Source organism: Bombina bombina, chromosome 3 (assembly GCF_027579735.1).
Source record: "Bombina bombina isolate aBomBom1 chromosome 3, aBomBom1.pri, whole genome shotgun sequence".
NCBI classification, from domain to species: domain Eukaryota; kingdom Metazoa; phylum Chordata; class Amphibia; order Anura; family Bombinatoridae; genus Bombina; species Bombina bombina.
Genome location: NC_069501.1, coordinates 1131245110 through 1131265674, shown reverse-complemented (window position 1 = coordinate 1131265674; position 20565 = coordinate 1131245110).

The following is a 20565-nucleotide window of genomic DNA, read 5'->3' as shown; positions in this document are numbered from 1 at the left end:
ATAAAGTTAAATAAAATAGAATACTCGTTCTGAATGTATAAATGATTATTTTTTTAACTGTCTCCCTTTAAGTATATTTTGAGTTCATGTCCCTTTAAGGAGACATTTCACAATAATGCTTGAAAAATCATAAACCTAGGCACCTTCCTTTTGCAAAATTAGTATAACATATGAGTAAAGCATATTTAGATTAACTTCTGGATTGTTTTACACACTGACTGAAATATATATTGTAATGGATGTATTTCGCAGTCTTCAGCTTAGAGGGACATTAAGCTATATGTTATTTATGCATTTTGGATAAGATTATAATATTTGAACAACTTAATATGTTTTGTTATTCAATCATTAGATTGTAATTATATATATTCTTGGATTAAATACATATCTACATAGGCTATTTTGATGCTGATTGTTGGTTGCACATAGATGCCTTATGTAATTGACTAAGATATGTGCATTGATGTATCTTTTTCGAAGTATATTTAAAGACTGAATGTAATTCTATAGTACTTTCTAAATATGTTTAAATTCTTTTATGATTTTTAAAAATTAAATACACAATATACTTTGTGAATGTCCCTTTAAGGACCAAAACATTCGGAATGTTGATTTAACATTGTCGAAAGAAACTAAAGGGGAATGAAAATTATATATAGATATGTGATGTCTAACCCAAGAGGTAAGATTTTAAAAACTACCTAATATTAATAACTATAGTTAAATGTCCCTTTAAATGACTCCACTAGAAAATAAAATCTATTAACATGGCATCCAATAACTAGCTTGTGCAAAATATGAAGTTAAATGACCTAGCATTTATAAATTTAAAATTTATAAATTTAATAAAATAATGTTTTGAGATACCTAAGGAAGATACAAGATCTTATCAAATTAATTTTACATTCAACAACACTGTCACTTTAATGTAAGTGAACCACTTCCCCTTCTTAAAAGTGAAACAAAAAAATATATGTCAAATTCTGACTACATATCCGAAATTATTTTAACATCTAAGAATTTCACAAGAAAAGCATCGATGGATCTCACTCCCCAATTAATTTAAAAAAGATAGTTTAATTTAATATTCTCTGAATCAGTGGATTTTCAAAAATTAATGCATAATTTGATCTTATGCATGTGCTTGTCAAATAGACAACTACCAGTCATGGGAGTCAAATTGTTTTTTATTGACAGATTATAGGGATATATATCATAATCTGTTCAAAAGAGGGTATTTAATAATAAAATGTTGATTATTAACATTTAAATATAAAAAGTGTTTTTTAACAAAAACAAAAACAAAAAAATATTCTTGGAAGTCATCAGATGACAATCTGAAATTAAAAAACAAAATTTTACAAAGTTAATACACACGTTGTAAAATATTCATAAAATACATTTACAATCATCTTGTGTCTATGCTTTAACTTTGTGCTAAATTTTATAAAGATATTTATGAATACAATTTTTGGAGTAAAAACCAAAATAACCATACACCATTATATTGTGTAATAAAAATTACATTTAAATATCAGCATTTCTAATTATACATAATAATGTATATCACATTTAAATAATAAATATATATGTATGCTGAACATAAATGTAATATTTAATGTCCATTCAAATACCTCTATATCAACTATAATATGTATTCCTTTGTCTGATTGTGATACATAAATATCTAATTATGAACAAAGTCTGACTAATGTATGTAAACTACTAATATTCTACATTCTTCCTGTGATTCTTAACTATCATGCATTGGTAAACCAACCTGGATAATGCATGGTCTTTGAAAGTCAATTCAGGGGTAAACAGGTGATCTTCAATAGGTGTCTTATTCATCATTTCATAAAATAGAGGATTAAAATCCAATCTAAAAATTAGAAATTCATCTAAGTGTCTGATTGTGATACCTAAATATCTCATTGTGAACAAAGTATGACTAATGTATGTAAGCTACTAATATTCTACATTCTTCACTATCATGCATTGGTAAACCAACCTGGATAATGCATGGTCTTTGAAAGTCAATTCAGGGGTAAACAGGTGATCTTCAATAGGTGTCTGATTCATCATTTCATAAAATAGAGGATTAAAATCCAATCTAAAAATTAGAAAATCATCTAAGTGTCTGATTGTGATACCTAAATATCTCATTGTGAACAAAGTATGACTAATGTATGTAAGCTACTAATATTCTACATTCTTCACTATCATGCATTGGTAAACCAACCTGGATAATGCATGGTCTTTGAAAGTCAATTCAGGGGTAAACAGGTGATCTTCAATAGGTGTCTTATTCATCATTTCATAAAATAGAGGATTAAAATCCAATCTAAAAATTAGAAAATCATCTAAGTGTCTGATTGTGATACCTAAATATCTCATTGTGAACAAAGTATGACTAATGTATGTAAGCTACTAATATTCTACATTCTTCACTATCATGCATTGGTAAACCAAACTGGATAATGCATGGTCTTTGAAAGTCAATTCAGGGGTAAACAGGTGATCTTCAATAGGTGTCTTATTCATCATTTCATAAAATAGAGGATTAAAATCCAATCTAAAAATTAGAAAATCATCTAAGTGTCTGATTGTGATACCTAAATATCTCATTGTGAACAAAGTATGACTAATGTATGTAAGCTACTAATATTCTACATTCTTCACTATCATGCATTGGTAAACCAACCTGGATAATGCATGGTCTTTGAAAGTCAATTCAGGGGTAAACAGGTGATCTTCAATAGGTGTCTTATTCATCATTTCAAAAATAGAGGACTGTGAAATACCATCTAAAAATTAGAAAATAATATAAGTGTCTCCAATATGATGCCTCCACAGCCTTATTCTATCAAATAGTTGGCACTTACCATGTGAACATGTCTTTGTATGGTTTTCAAGGTCAGCAGATTGGAAAGATAATGCTAGACATGATCCCATTGGTATACTTCAATTTCAATCTTGGCTTTTTCCACTGTCAGTCTGGGCAATCTTCACTGTCAGGCTTTGAATTCTTCCCTTTCAGTCTTTAGATTAAGTCAACTCCCTAATGGCAGAAAAATTTTAATAAAAATTATTACTACAAGTGTGTGAATCAGTTCTGTACCCCTCTCCCACCCCCCATTTCTGAATCAATTTCTGTCACTAGCTTACTAAGCGTGTGTAGCATCTTGTGTTATGTTCTATCAAGTGTGAAGATGAGGCATATTGAGCAGAACGAACCTCTAATGTGTGACATTGAACCATAGTCATGCTAGAGGATAGTTATGCTAGAGTATCCCTTTCTGAGTATGTACATTTTAAGTAATGTGTAAACTAAATACTAGTTTAGAAAATGTATGCCATATGATGTATTTGTGTACAATTCATGCCAGCAACAGTCCATACATTTATACTTACCAGCTGATGTCCTCTTTAAAAACCAGGTGGCAAAGACTCGCTACAGGACCCAATGACCAGAGCATCACCTATATTAATAAATGAAACACATTTTTAGCATTTGATGAACAATCATAACATGTTTGCACAATTCTCTACTTGTCATTTCCCTAGAGTTCACATCTATTGACAATACTCCAGTCTAACTTTTATTATTTACCGTCTAAAGTGGCGGTTGATGATGTCTGCTCTGACATTGAGCCCCTCGTCCCAGAATGGCCCCTCTAGAACAGGATCATCCTCCTCATCTCTGAGGAGGTTTCGGTGTGCCTGGACGCCCTGCAGCATCCCAGCCCGCTGTGCAATATTATGCAGGACACTACAGGCTACAACGATCTTAGCCACCTTCTTTGGGTTGTACTGGAGGGCTCCTCCCGACCGGTCAAGGCACCTGAACCTCATCTTCAGGAGCCCAAACATTCGTTCAACCACCGCCCTGGTTCTCTTATGAGCCCTATTGTAGCGCTCCTCAGACACATCAGTCGGGCTACGCAAGGGGGTAATAAGCCAAGGCCGGCTCATGTACCCAGAATCACCTATAAATTATGAACAGAACATAATTCAAACTGAATCCTCAAAATAGTATTTTGAGTCCAATAAAAGTTTTTGTACACGATAATCCACTAACAAATGTTTATTTTTTAAAAGAATAATCTAGTTCAATATAATTCTCTATCTTCCCATTTCAGCTAAGACATGCTACATATGCGTATTTCTCCTAAACCAGACCTTGTGTAAAATGCAAACTAAATGGTTACATTGCATTCTCTATCTGAGCATTTAAGGTAAGACATGCTACATATCTGCATTGAACTAAAACTAGACATTTGCGGAAAGAGACAATGACATGGTTAAATTGCATTAGCTAATATCTTCCCATTTCAGCTAAGACATGCTACATATGCGTATTTCTCCTAAACCAGACCTTGTGTAAAATGCAAACTAAATAGTTACATTGCATTCTCTATCTGAGCATTTAAGGTAAGACATGCTACATATCTGCATTGAACTAAAACTAGACATTTGCGGAAAGAGACAATGACATGGTTAAATTGCATTAGCTAATATCTTCCCATTTCAGCTAAGACATGCTACATATGCGTATTTCTCCTAAACCAGACCTTGTGTAAAATGCAAACTAAATAGTTACATTGCATTCTCTATCTGAGCATTTAAGGTAAGACATGCTACATATCTGCATTGAACTAAAACTAGACATTTGCGGAAAGAGACAATGACATGGTTAAATTGCATTAGCTAATATTTTCCCATTTCAGCTAAGACATGCTACATATGCGTATTTCTCCTAAACCAGACCTTGTGTAAAATGCAAACTAAATGGTTACATTGCATTCTCTATCTGAGCATTTAAGGTAAGACATGCTACATATCTGCATTGAACTAAAACTAGACATTTGCAGAAAGAGACAATGACATGGTTAAATTGCATTAGCTAATATCTTCCCATTTCAGCTAAGACATGCTACATATGCGTATTTCTCCTAAACCAGACCTTCTTTGAAAAATGCAAACTAAATGGTTACATTGCATTCTCTATCTGAGCATTTAAGGTAAGACATGCTACATATCTGCATTGAACTAAAACTAGACATTTGCGGAAAGAGACAATGACATGGTTAAATTGCATTAGCTAATATATTCCCATTTCAGCTAAGACATGCTACATATGCGTATTTCTCCTAAACCAGACCTTCTGTGAAAAATGCAAACTAAATGGTTACATTGCATTCTCTATCTGAGCATTTAAGGTAAGACATGCTACATATCTGCATTGAACTAAAACTAGACATTAGCGGAAATAAAAATAAATGGTTAAATTGCATCCTATAGCTGAACATGACGCTAACATTTTAAAACTACAGTGGCAATTGTCAAACTAATTAACCATGTTGTGCACAAATACTCACCAACGAGATAACCAGGGGGCATTTGTCTTTCCTCAAACGGTCTCCACAGGGACGACTGAAAGAGGATGCGGGCATCATGACTAGCTCCTCCATAATTCGCACACACATGCATAATCCTCATCTGTGCGTCACAAACATACTGCACGTTGAGGCTATGAAAATTTTTGCGATTTCTGAAGGGCAAGTCATCAATTGGAGCACGCAGCGCAATGTGGGTACAATCTATGGCTCCCAAGACGTTGGGCAATTGAGCAATATCAAAGAATTCCCGCTTCAGGTGCCTCCAATCACCATCATTTTGTGGGAATCCTATGTATTGCTTACTGATCCGTACCATGGTGTCCAGAAATTTATCAAACACCACAGAGAATGTACCTTGAGCCAGGCCATGCATGTACATTTCTCCGGATTGAAAACTCCCGGAGGCCAGGACGTATAGACAACTTAGCATCTTACTCATGCCGGGAACAGCAGTCCTTATTCTTATACGTGGCTCCAAATGAGGTTTAAGAAGATCGTAAAGGCCAATGAGCTGTTCGCGATTGAGCCGATACTTATCATAAACCTCAAAGTCGCTCATGTTTTCCAAGGTGGGTCTCACCCTGTAGACACGAGGACCTCGAACCAGATGACCCCTTCGTCTCAGTCTGAGCCACCGAGGCTGCCTGATTCGATCAACAGCTAGTTCGCCAATAGCAGCACCAGCAGCGTCTACCATGTCATCGTCATCCATCTTTCAAAACAGCGTAACAAGGTAAGCACTTGATCTGATGTGGATCACAAGTGATGCTTTGGCCATGTTGTTTGGGGGATTTATAGTACAATTAGTCCAATGGTAGTGAGTTTGTAATGATTGCTGATTGTATTCACTTGTTTGTATGTGAGCGGCGCGAATGCTTTCACAGTGGGCGTTTTTTTGGTGTTTGCTGAAATGTTGTTTTCCCCCAATGAATCTCAATGTGAAAGTGTCAAATATCACACATACAGTGCATGTTTGTAATGTTTGATCATATGCGTAATCAATATTTCTTAAACGCGATCTTATAGTAACAAGCACACGTCCAGGCTAACATGAATGAAAGTGCATAGTTGTGTATAATGTGCATCAAATGTGATCGATCAATGTTGCTGCAACATTGTTTGAAAACGATAAAGTAACATCTGCCATCTGTAGTATTGTATACATAAGTGATTGCCGAGCTGTCAATATTGTATGCGTCCCTTTAAAATCGCAATAATTATTCAGAAATTCACGTCTGCCATCTGTAGTATTATATATATATAAGGGATTGCCGAGATGTCAATATTGTATGCGTCCCTTTAAAATCGCAATAATTATTCAGAAATTCCCGTCTGCCATCTGTAGTATTATATATATAAGTGATTTCCGAGATGTCAATATTGTATGCGTCCCTTTAAAATCGCAATAATAATTCAGAACTTCCCGTCTGCCATCTGTAGTATTGTATATATAAGTGATTGCCGAGATGTGAATATTGTATGCGTCCCATTAAAATGGCACTAATACTGAAGCACTTCCGGCTGTCATCTGTAGTATTGTATATATAAGTGATTGCCGAGCTGTCAATATTGTATGCGTCCCATAAAAATGGCACTAATACTGAAGCACTTCCGGCTGTCATCTGTAGTATTGTATATATAAGTGATTGCCGAGCTGTCAATATTGTATGCGTCCCATAAAAATGGCACTAATACTGAAGCACTTCCGGCTGTCATCTGTAGTATTGTATATATAAGTGATTGCCGAGATGTCAATATTGTATGCGTCCCATTCAAATGGCACTAATACTGAATAACTTCCGGCTGTCATCTGTAGTATTATATATATAAGTGATTTGCGAGCTGACAATATTTATTAATTGTCCCATTAAAATCTCCCTAATAATGCTGTTCCAAACTGTTGTTTACGTATATGTTGTATTGTAGTATTGAGTGTTAAATTTGTGAAAGGGGCGGTACAGTCGTGAATCTGTAATGTGTATGGTTGAATCTTCTAATGACGTCATCATATTATTAACCTGCCTATGTAGTTCTGAAATCCTCATTGTGTTGTTGTATTGTGCTACATTGTTATTGTGTGCTGAATAAAATATAAATGTGTGCTTTGTGGTTGCGTGATGGGTGATGCGTGTTATGTACATCTACGTATATATTGTGATTGTGTCCCACATATGCTGACTTCTATATAGCGGTCTGGCATTGTTGTTCCTTCCCATAAAGTGACATCTGTAATCTGGTGTAATGATGTTGTTCTTGTACGTAATTCCTAATGGTATATTGTGAGTGAATCATGATGTTAAAAGTAAAGTAAAATCCATATGTTCTGTTTAGTGATTCCTATAGAGAATGTAATGTGTTTTTCCCCCATCATTTGAATGCACATGTATGAGTGAATGCTAAAAGTAATGTATGTGCATCCATGGCTGATCATGTGTTATGCCTATGTAGATATGCAGTTGCTGCAAGCATATGAGTTGAATAAATGAAATGCAATAATAAAGGTAAATGAGAGGTGTTTCCCATTGTGTACTGTTTGTGAATCCTGAAATGTTGTAATTATTTTTGTGTCCGTTTAAATGTGTTTTTTTTAAAAAATAAGTTGGTTACTAGTGATGTTGATTTGTAGTTGATGTAATATAAAAGTATGAAACAATTTAATGGTGTTGTGAATATTCAATAATTAAAATCCATAAGTCCACCATAGGGAAATAGTCATTTCTTGATCTATTTATCATAGCTGTGTCTAACGCAGAAAAGCATGTATTTTTTTCCTATTTCTAGCGCTGGTATTTGGAGTTTTTTTGTCTATGCTATTTGCGTGCGTTATGGAAATCTGTCTGTCGCGTGCACAAGCACGTCTTCCCCATAGAAGTCAATGGAGGCTCCAAATTTTTGATTTTTTTTTTTCAAAGACTGGTTTTCCTCGTAAAGTGAGTGACGTCATGAGCTTGTGTGAAAAAGTAACTAAATCGTGTTCATTTTATAATAAATAACTTGTTTGTGTATGTAATGTGGTATATATTGTTTGTATGCATCGATGAGTGTATGTTTGTGATAATCTTATTAGTTAGATGTAGCTATATGAGGGTCTTTTCCCGTGTGTCAATGTAAGTCAATGGGAAAATGGATTTGTGTTGTTTTTTTTCTAACACCCGAGATCTCGCAACTTTGATCCTTTGTATTTGGATTAAAAATGATTAAATGTGAAAAATAAAAATAGTGTAGTGTTTGTATGAGTGTAAGTGTAGTTTGTGTAATATTTGTTTTGTGATTCGTGGATGTTTATTTTGTCGGTATATGTTAACTACTGGGTTTGAGCTGTCGGTAGAGTTTTGTACGTTGGGTGATTTTTGAGTGTCGGTAACTGAACTCTAAATACCGGAGTCCGTAAAAAACCAGCGTTAGGAGCCTCTAACGCTGGTTTTCACAGCTACCGCCAAACTTTTAAGATAGGGATCTTGTAATTTTAATGTAAAGTTAGGGGGTTGTTAAGTTTAGGGGTTAATAGTTTAATTTACTTTTTGGCGATGTGGGGGGCTGGCGGTTTAGGGGTTAATAGGTTTATTTAGTGGTAGTGATGTGGGAGGCCAGAGGTTTAGGGGTTAATAACTTTACTTAGTGGCGGCGATTTCAGGGAGAGGCGGAATAGGGGTTAATATATTTATTATAGTGTGGGCAATGTTGGGGTGCGGGGGAATAGGGGTTAATAACTTTAGTATAGTGGCAACGATGTTGGGGAGTGGCACAATAGGGGTTAATAAATGTTATTAGTGGCGGCGATGTCAGGAGCGGCAGATTAACGCAAGCTTTTTAGCCTCACCACAAAAGTCTCAATGGCAGAGCTATGGAAATCCTATGAAAAAACATAAATTTTTGAGTGCGGGACTGACTTTGTGTTTCACTCTAAAAGGGTTGCTGTACAGCTATACCGACAATGGCTGTGTTGCTGTTTTAATGCTGTAATGGCCATTTTCTCAGCGTTAAAACACGAACGCACAACTCATAATCTACCTGTTAATGTTTAAAACATAAACATACATGCTCTTCTATGTGAAGAACATTCGAATGTTAAATATTCTTAAGTCACTTTGGGTTGAGCACATTTGGTCTAACATGGTGTAGGTTTAGCATGCAAGCGATAAGTGTTTGTTTTTTTCATAAAGTCCTCCACTGAAGTATTTAGGATGAATGCGTTAACACGGTCACAATATCATAAGTCCTGAAGTTAGCACATCAGGTTTTGCTCGCAAGCAAAAAATTTATTTTCAACTTGTATTACGAGCACAAGCCCAAGTGCATTACAAGTTTACTTCTAGTGTTGTTTGCAGCATGAGCAAAATCACTAAATAGCGTGCCACTTGTAATCTAGCCTATTGTGTGCAGATATTTTGCAATGCAGCGTTTAACTGTAGATATATTCTTTACATATATACAGTATCTCACAAAAGTGAGTACACCCCTCACATTTTTGTAAATATTTTATTATATATTTTCATGTGACAACAAATGACACTTTGCTACAATGTAAAGTAGTGAGTGTACAGCCTGTATAACAGTGTATATTTGCTGTCCCCTCAAAATAACTCAACACCCAGCCATTAATGTCTAAACCGTTGGCAACAAAAGTGAGTACACCCCTAAGCAGAAATGCCTAAATTGGGCCCAATTAGCCATTTTCCCTCCCGGTGTCATGTGACTCGTTAGTGTGAAAAGGTCTCAGGTGTGAATGGGGAGCAGGTGTGTTAAATTTGGTATTATCGCTCTCACACTCTCTCATACTGGTCACTGGAAGTTCAACATGGTGCTCCTCATGGCTAAGAACTCTCTGAGGATCTGAAAAAAAGAATTGTTGCTATACATAAAGATGACCTAGGCAATAAGAAGATTGCCAAGACCCTGAAACTTAGCTGCAGCATGGTGGGCAAGACCATACAGTGGTTTCACAGGACAGGTTCCACTCAGAACAGGCCTCGCCATGGTCGACCAAAGAAGTTGAGTGCACGTGTTCAGCGTCATATCCAGAGGTTGTCTTTGGGAAATAGACGTATGAGTGCTGCCAGCATTGCTGCAGAGGTTGAAGGGGTGGGGGGTCAGCCTGTCAGTGCTCAGACCATACGTCGTACACTGCATCAAATTGGCCTGCATGGCTATCGTCTCAGAAAGAAGCAGAATGATGCACAAGAAAGCCCACAAACAGTTTGCTGAAGACAAGCAGACTAAGGACATGGATTACTGGAACCATGTCCTGTGGTCCGATGAGACCAAGATACATTTATTTGGTTCAGATGGTGTCATGCGTGGGTGGCGGCAACCAGGTGAGGAGTACAAGTGTGTCTTTCCTACAGTCAAGCATGGTGGTGGGAGTGTCATTGTCTGGGCCTGCATAAGTGCTGCCAGCACTGGAGAGCTACAGTTCATTGAGGGAAATATGAATGCCAATATGTACTGTGACATACTAAAGCAGAGCATGATCCCCTCCCTTCGGAGACTGGGCCACAGGGCAGTATTCCAACATGAAAACAACCTCAAACACACCTACAAGACAACCACTGCCTTGCTAAAGAAGATGATGGTAAAGGTAATGGACTGGCTAAGCATGTCTCCAGACCTAAACCATATTGGTCATCTGTGGGGCATCCTCAAACGGAAGGTAGGGGGAGCACAAGGTCTCTAACATCCACCAGCTCCGTGATGTTGTCATGGAGGAGTGGAAGAGGACTCCAGAGGCAACCTGTGAAGCTCTGGTGAACTCTGTGCCCAAAGACGGTTAAGGCAGTGCTGGAAAATAATGGTGGCCACACAAAATATTGACACTTTGGGCCCAATTTGGACATTTCCATTTAGGGGTGTACTCACTTTTGTTGCCAAGAGTTTAGACATTAATGGCTGTGTGTTGAGTTATTTTGAGGGGACATCAAATTTAAACTGTTATACAGGCTGTACACTCACTACTTTACATTGTAGCAAAGTGTCATTTCTTCAGTGTTGTCACATAAAATAAAATATTTACAAAAATGTGAGGGGTGTACTCACTTTTGTGAGATATACTGTGTAAATATATATATATACAAAACACGGAAGAAGACTGCACTCTCATACCGGACCGGGTACACATCCCATGACCCTGTAACATGCTCAACCCTGGGTGCTCACGGGCACTCACAGGAATCTGTGCTGTCCCCAGAGTCACAGGCAGTTAACCCCAGACAGGTCTGGGTGCAAGAACCATAGGGAAAATTACTGGATTTTCTCTGTGTGTTTATATATATATATATATATATATATATATATATAAACATTTACTTTAAACGGACACAGTATCAAAATGTTGAAGCACTTGAAAGTGATAAAGCATAGCTGTAAAAAGTTGACTAGAAATATTTCGGGGCCTAGTTATCAAGCCGTCAACCTCAAATACGCTGGAATTCCGCAGCGTATTTGTGGCGAGGCTGATTCGCCTTAGTTATCAAAGGCTAGAGACCGACAAAAGTAGAATTTTGTGACGTAAACTTCGATCCACCGGACTCAGTCCGACACAGATCGATTCTTACGTCACTCCAGATGTTCCGCACACAAGTGCGGCACAATCTGACTACTTTTGCTAGTTATCAAAAAACTAGCAGGTACGCTCGGCACTTTTCCGGCCCAGCGTACCTGGTTTTCAATCCGCCGCCCTGGAGGCGGCGGATCCCATAGGAATCAATGGGAGTCTGACCATAGCGAAAGTACAAGTTCGCTGCTGCCAGACATTCCATTGATTCCTATGGGAAATGTCTGCACCTAACACCCTAACATTTACCCCGAGTCTAAACATCCCTAATCTGCCCCCCTACACCGCCGCAACTAAATAAATATATTACCCCCTAAACCGCCGCTCTCAGAGCCCACCGCAACCTACATTATACCTAGTAACCCCTATCCTGCCCCCCCTATACCGCCACCCTCTATAATAAAGTTATTAACCCCTAATCTGCCCCCCCTACACTGTCGCCACCTATAATACATTTATTAAATAAAAATTATTAACCCCTAAACCTAAGTGTAACACTAACCCTAACACCCCCCTAACTTAAATATTAATTAAATAAATATAAATAATATTTCTATTATTAACTAAATGAATCCTATTTAAAACTAAATACTTACCTATAAAATAAACCCTAATATACCTACAATGTAAATAATAATTATATTGTAGCTATCTTAGGATTTATTTTTATTTTACAGGCAAATTTCAATTTATTTTAACTAGGTACAATAGCTATTAAATAGTTATTAACTATTTAATAGCTTACCTAGCTAAAATAAAGAGAAATTTACCTGTAAAATAAAAACTAACCTAAGTTACAATTACACCTAACACTACACTATACTTTAATAAATTTTTCCTATTTAAAACTAAATACTTACCTGTAAAATAAACCCTAAGATAGCTACAATGTAATTAATAATTACATTGTAGCTATTTTAGGATTTATATTTATTTTACAGGTAACTTTGTATTTATTTTAGCTAGTTAGAATAGTTATTATATAGTTATTAACTATTTAATAACTACCTAGCTAAAAGAAATACAAAATAACCTGTAAAATAAATCCTAACCTAAGTTACAATTAAACCTAACACTACACTATCATTAAATTAATTAAATAAATTAACTACAAATAACTACAATTAAATACAATTACATAAACTAACTAAAGTACAAAAAATAAAAAAGCTACAAACATTTAAAAAATATTACAACAATTTTAAGCTAATTACACCTAATCTAAGCCCCCTAATAAAATAACAAAGCCCCCCAAAATAAAAAAATTCCCTACCCTATTCTACATTAAAAAAGTTCAAAGCTCTTTTACCTTACCAGCCGTTAAAAGGGCCTTTTGTGGGGCATGCCCCAAAGAAAACTGCTCTTTTGCCTGTAAAAGAAAAATACAACCCCCCCAACATTAAAACCCACCACCCACATACCCCTAATCTAACCCAAACCCCCCTTAAAATAACCTAACACTAATCCCCTGAAGATCATCCTACCTTGAGTCGTCTTCACTCAGCCGAGCCACCGATGGAACTGAAGAGGAGATCTGGAGCACCAGAAGTGATCCTCCAAGGGGCGCAGAAGAAGTCTTCCATCCGATGAAGTGATCCTCCAAGCGGCTCTGAAGAAGTCTTCCATCCGGGCGATGTCATCTTCCAAGCGGCGCTGAAGATCATCTTCCATCCGGGCGATGTCATCTTCCAAGCGGGGTCTTCAATCTTCTTGCTTCAGGATCGATCTTCATCCCGCCGACGCGGAACATCCTTCTTCCCCGACGGACTAACGACGAATGAAGGCTCCTTTAAGGGACGTCATCCAAGATGGCATCCCTTCAATTCTGATTGGCTGATAGGATTCTATCAGCCAATCGGAATTAAGGTAGGAAAAATCTGATTGGCTGATTGAATCAGCCAATCAGATTGAGATCGCATTCTATTGGCTGATTCAATCAGCCAATCAGATTTTTCTACCTTAATTCCGATTGAGATCGCATTCTATTGGCTGATTCAATCAGCCAATCAGATTTTTCTACCTTAATTCCGATTGGCTGATAGAATCCTATCAGCCAATCGGAATTGAAGGGACGCCATCTTGGATGACGTCCCTTAAAGGAGCCTTCATTCGTCGTTAGTCCATCGGGGAAGAAGGATGTTCCGCGTCGGCGGGATGAAGATCGATCCTGAAGCAAGAAGATTGAAGACCCCGCTTGGAAGATGACATCGCCCGGATGGAAGATGATCTTCAGCGCCGCTTGGAAGATGACATCGCCCGGATGGAAGACTTCTTCAGCGCCGCTTGGAGGATCACTTCATCGGATGGAAGACTTCTTCAGCGCCCCTTGGAGGATCACTTCTGGCGCTCCGGATCTCCTCTTCAGTTCCATCGGTGGCTCGGCTGAGTGAAGACGACTCAAGGTAGGATGATCTTCAGGGGATTAGTGTTAGATTATTTTAAGGGGGGTTTGGGTTAGATTAGGGGTATGTGGGTGGTGGGTTTTAATGTTGGGGGGGGTTGTATTTTTCTTTTACAGGCAAAAGAGCAGTTTTCTTTGGGGCATGCCCCACAAAAGGCCCTTTTAAGGGCTGGTAAGGTAAAAGAGCTTTGAACTTTTTTAATGTAGAATAGGGTAGGGAATTTTTTTATTTTGGGGGGCTTTGTTATTTTATTAGGGGGCTTAGATTAGGTGTAATTAGCTTAACATTGTTGTAATATTTTTTAAATGTTTGTAACTTATGTTTTTTATTTTTTGTAACTTAGCTTTTTTTATTTTTTGTACTTTAGTTAGTTTATGTAATTGTATTTAATTGTAGTTATTTGTAGTTAATATATTTAATTAATTTAATGATAGTGTAGTGTTAGGTTTAATTGTAACTTAGGTTAGGATTTATTTTACAGGTAATTTTGTATTTCTTTTAGCTAGGTAGTTATTAAATAGTTAATAACTATTTAATAACTATTCTAACTAGCTAAAATAAATACAAAGTTACCTGTAAAATAAATATAAATCCTAAAATAGCTACAATGTAATTATTAATTACATTGTAGCTATCTTAGGGTTTATTTTACAGGTAAGTATTTAGTTTTAAATAGGAAAAATTTATTAAAGTATAGTGTAGTGTTAGGTGTAATTGTAATTTAGGTTATGATTTATTTTACAGGTAAATTTCTCTTTATTTTAGCTAGGTAGCTATTAAATAGTTAATAACTATTTAATAGCTATTGTACCTAGTTAAAATAAATTGAAAGTTACCTATAAAATAAAAATAAATCCTAAGATAGCTACAATATAATTATTATTTATATTGTAGGTATATTAGGGTTTATTTTATAGGTAAGTATTTAGTTTTAAATAGGATTCATTTAGTTAATAATAGAAATATTATTTAGATTTATTTAATTAATATTTAAGTTAGGGGGGGTGTTAGGGTTAGTGTTAGACTTAGGTTTAGGGGTTAATAAATTTATTACAGTGGCGGCGGTGTAGTGGGGGGCAGGATGGGGGTTAATAAATGTATTATAGGTGGCGACGGTGTAGGGGGGGCAGATTAGGGGTTAATACATTTAATATAGGTTACGGCAGGGTCCGGGAGCGGCGGTTTAGGGGTTAAACTATTTATTTAGTTGCTGCGAGGTGCGGGATCAGCAGGATAGGGGTTAATAACTTTATTATAGAGGGCGACGGTATAGGGGGGGCAGGATAGGGGTTACTAGGTATAATGTAGGTTGCGGCGGTGTCCGGGAGCGGCGGTTTAGGGGTTAATAAATTTATAAGTGTTGCGGCGGAGTCTAGGAGCGGTGGTTTAGGGGTTAATACATTTATAATAGTTGCGGCGGGGTCTAGTAGCGGCGGTTTAGGGGTTAATACATTTATAATAGTTTCGGCGGGGTCTAGGAGCGGCGGTTTAGGGGTTAATACATTTATAATAGTTGCGGCGGGGTCTAGGAGCGGCGGTTTAGGGGTTAGTAACTTTATTTAGTTGCGGGGGGCTCCGGGGGCGCCGGTATAGGTGGTAGAACAGTGTAGTTTACTGTGAGTGCTTAGTGACAGGCTAGCAATAAAGCTGTCAAAAAGCCGAAGAGCAGCGAGATCGGATGAGTGATAACTCTCACAGTCCGCTGCTCATCGCCCCGTACTTGGTGCGCGGCTTTTTGACAGATTTATTGATAACTTAGGCGTATTTTTTCAGGTCCGCGGCGGCGAAGTTAGGCGAGCTTAAGCGGGCGTATTGGGCCGGCGAAGGCAGGAAAGTTGACACGATGATAACTACCCCCCTTCATCTCAACATCTCTAAGGAAGATATTTTACCTCAAATTTCCTAAGTATTTACACCCCACTGTAAAGAGACTTTAATCAGCCAGTCAGTATACTTGTCCCAGGACTTGCAAGAGAGTGTGCATCTGTCATGTGCAGGCACAGTCATGTTATTTTCCTATTCAGTTTTACTCATGAGATCACAGCAAAGGCAAAGCATTACCTCAGCACTACTGATGCTTATTGGCTATTGTTTTATTTTTATTATTATTTTCAACTTGCAGCTGAACAGCAGCTGAAGTATAACTGTTAGCAGAGCACTTACTCTAGTGAGCTGAAGAAATTTTGAGGTAAAATATCTTCCTTTTTTACATACAGATGTTCAGGTGATATTTTCTTGTCAGCTTTTACAGTTATACTGCATCACTTTCAAGTGATTTAGCACATGAGTATTATGTCCCTTTAATGTTCCATTTACATTATCAACAGATGATTAAAACATATTTTCATTATGGCACACAAAAACATCTTGCAAATTCCAAAAGCTAGATGTTGCATTTATTTTATATTAATAATGATTTAGCAATAATAATAATAATAATAATAATAATGATATCTTGCACCTAAAAAAGATATAGCTATAACAATGTAATACTATCTATCAACTCCAATAAATCAATTTGATACAGTAATATTGAGAGGGGAGAAAACTACTGCACATAGCTTATAATATTCTCATCACCAAATATGCACTTAAAAATTCTAGAAGGTCCCTTGTCTCTGTTGGAATTTAAAAAATCTTTACAGAATGTACTTGTTTACAGAACACATATGGAAATGAATGAACTTACAACAGCTATAGCTATAAAACCAAAGGTCATCATCAGAGTTGAAACAGATGTTAAATTTACATTAGCACATGCAATCCTGTGGGAATGGACATTCCATAAGTTACTGGATACTCTCCCCTTGAGTTCAATATATATATATATATATATATATATATCTGTGAATGATTAGAAATTCTTCATGAATGTTTACAGTGAAGATATATCTTAAGTTATGAGCTGAGAAAGACAAAGGGCAAATCAGGAAACTCATATGGAGCTTAAAGGGATATGCAACAGTGTTTGTTTCTTTATAAAAAAGTATGTTAAGTAAACTTAAAAATAAACAGTTTGTGCTAAAAAACAGTAAACAAATCATTTGTTTTCTTTCAAATGAGCACTTAAAAATCCTCAGTTTATACACTGCCTATAGTGACTTAAGGAAGCTGACATGCTGAAAATGTAAGTTGCATTCTGTCCTCTACTGAGCATTGGCAACTAACTTCCTGTTTCTCTAGCATTCACTTAACAAAAAGCCAGCGCATGTTGTTCTAGAAGATTTATGACATCAAGCTATATTTGCCTTTTAGTAGAGACCCTAGCCTCCTTGTGGGTAGTGACAGGAAGTAATGGACCCTTTATAAAGTTAAAACAATAAATGGGTGAAATACTTTTAAAATGATAAATAATACATACTGCAATGATTTCTATTAAAGGTTAGTTTAAGGGACATCTTTACGCTACACACAGCTTCCCTTTCTTACCCTGTTTGCAAAACATAGGGGTAAATCTGTGTTCGCAGCTTTTCCGGCAATGTGGAGAAAGTTTGCATTAGCGAGCCTGCTGCCACATATTTAAGAAGCAAAAACTGCTTCTTTTTCTTCTCCTCCACCTCAGAAGTGGCGAGATCAATCACCCCATGACATTCCGTGCTCTAGTGCAATTGGTTGTGCTGGAGCAGGGGGACGGAATTGCACAACAAACCTCTTGTGCAATGATACATTTTGCAGTGTGATTGTGAACCTGTCCACCTGCAAGGATGGTAAGTTCACCCCACAGACTGATTCATTTTGCACTGTAATAATCAATGTACATTCTTTATCCACCATTTTTATCTCTGAGATCAGCTACTTCGGTATTGATGGATATGCACTACACATGTGCTTACCTGTCAATCAAGCTTGTGCTTGAGTAGCTAAGTAGGTTCTGGAATCAGCAACTCTGAACGTGTAAAAGGTTTCAATCTCCTTATTAAAAAGGCTAAAACAGAGGGGATGTGGGGAATGTGGTACACTGATTAATATTTGATGGCATTGCGCCAAAATTAAAAAGTTATGGAACACGATAGAAGCATACTTCAAAAAATTATTTTCAGTCACTTTAATATTATCTCCCCAAATTGTACTTCTAAACGATCTTCCAAAGAAAAAGTGTAAATGTTGGTCTCACCTACTACAGATAGGTAGTAACGGTGCAAAATCATTGATTTCTAGAAACTGGAAATCCCTGCTTGTCCCCTCTGAACAAATGTGGATAGAGAGGACCACAGAATTACTAACACTAGAGAAATATGGTTTGAAAAGAAGAGGTCAGCGTACATATTTTCTGGGCGTCAAATTCTATTGGGAACAACTATTGACAGAAAACACTTTCAATAACAACCTACTTAATATAGATTGTCATATTTAGACTCCCTATGTTTAACGGACATAAACGTTTAATTAGTGTTCATGTGGGGGAAGAAGTCACAAAGTGGCCCTCTGACTGGACAGTTCATTTATTACAGCTATCTATTGGGTCTAGGATTTACTAATGCCACATTTCAATTGATGTATTAGTGGCATGAGGTAGACATATACAGGTGTTCCTCTGTTAGCAACCACTTCTTAAATGTTTAAAGGGCCACTAAACCCAAAATCTTTCTTTCATGATTCAGATAGAGAAAACAAATTTAAACAACATTACAATTTACTTCTATTATTTATTTTGCTTCATTTTTTAGATATCCTTAGTTGAAGAAAAAGCAATGCACATGGGTGAGCCAATCACACGAGGCTTCTATGTGCAGCAACCAATTATCAGCTACTGAGCATATCTAGATATGCTTTTCAGCAAAGAATATCAAGAGAATAAAACAAATGAGATAATAGAAGTAAATTAGAAAGATGTTTAAAATGGCATTCTCTTTCTAAATCATGAAAGAAAAAATGTGGGTTTTATGTCCCTTTAAGAAGATATACAGAGACACAGCAACCTAAGCACATAGTTGATATGCTACAATTGTATTTTTTTACCTTTAATTTAATTAGATTTTTCCTCCCCCCCTTTATATAATCTTTTTCTTACTTTAATATTCTGTATTCAAAAGCTGAGATACTGTTCAAGTGGTTTATTGTACTTGCACCAGATGTAGTGTCAATTTATCATAATGTACAATACATGTGATTAATACTATGGGGCCGAATTATCAATGTCTGGCGGACATGATACACTGTAGCGTATCATGTCTGCCAGACATCGCTGAATGCCTGCAGAATACGCTGTCGGCATTTAGCATTGCACAAGCAGTTCTAGTGAACTGCTTTTGCAATGCCGCCCCCTGCGAATTCGCGGCCAATTGGCCGCTAGCAGGAGTGTCAATCAGCCTGATCGTATAGGATTGGGTGGATTGATGTCCGCAGCCTCAGAGGCGGTGGACCAGTTAAGGAGCAGCGGTTTTAAGACCACTGCCTCTTAACTGCTGTTTCCAGCGAGCCTGAAGGTTCGCGCGGAACCAGAAGCATCAGGGGCCATTCGGCCCTTGATAAATCGGTCCGTATGTATGTCCTTTAAAGGCACAGTAAAGTCATAATAAGACATTCATTATTTAGACAGAGCATACAATTTTAAACAACTTTCCAATTTACTTCTATTATTTATTTTGCTTCCTTCTTTTATTATCCTTTGCTGAAAGGTTTATCTAAGAAAGCTCAGGAGCAGCAAAGAACCTAGGTTCTAGCTGCTGGATGGTGGCTGCATAGTGCATACATATACCTATTTTCATTGGCTCACCCATGTGTTCAGTTAAAAACCAGTAGTGCATTGCTGCTCCTTCAACAAAGTTGTTTAAAATTATTCTACCTAAATCATGAAAGAAAAAATTGGGGTTTCATGTCCCTTTAATATCTCAAATAAAGTTTGAAATAAAAAAAGAGGATAAAAGCATATTTTGTACATTAATTACAATAGCACATCCCCAGCATACTGTAACTTGTATGTCCATGTAAACATCATGTATCTTTTGCTGGAAAACATTCCAATCTATTAAAGCGGATAATAAAGCAAGAAGGATGTAGCATTTCTGATCAACTGCTGCTTCTGAGAGAAAACAAATTATTAAAGAAGAGCTGAGCACTGCACTACTTATGTGGAAGAAACTTACATGTGGCTATTTTTTCTACTATAAATAATAAAACTGGCCAGCTGGATTGTAAAGAGCTGAACTCATCCCTAACAAGAAAACTCCCATTGGAACTTAATAATGTGCAATTTATAAAACATTTGGAA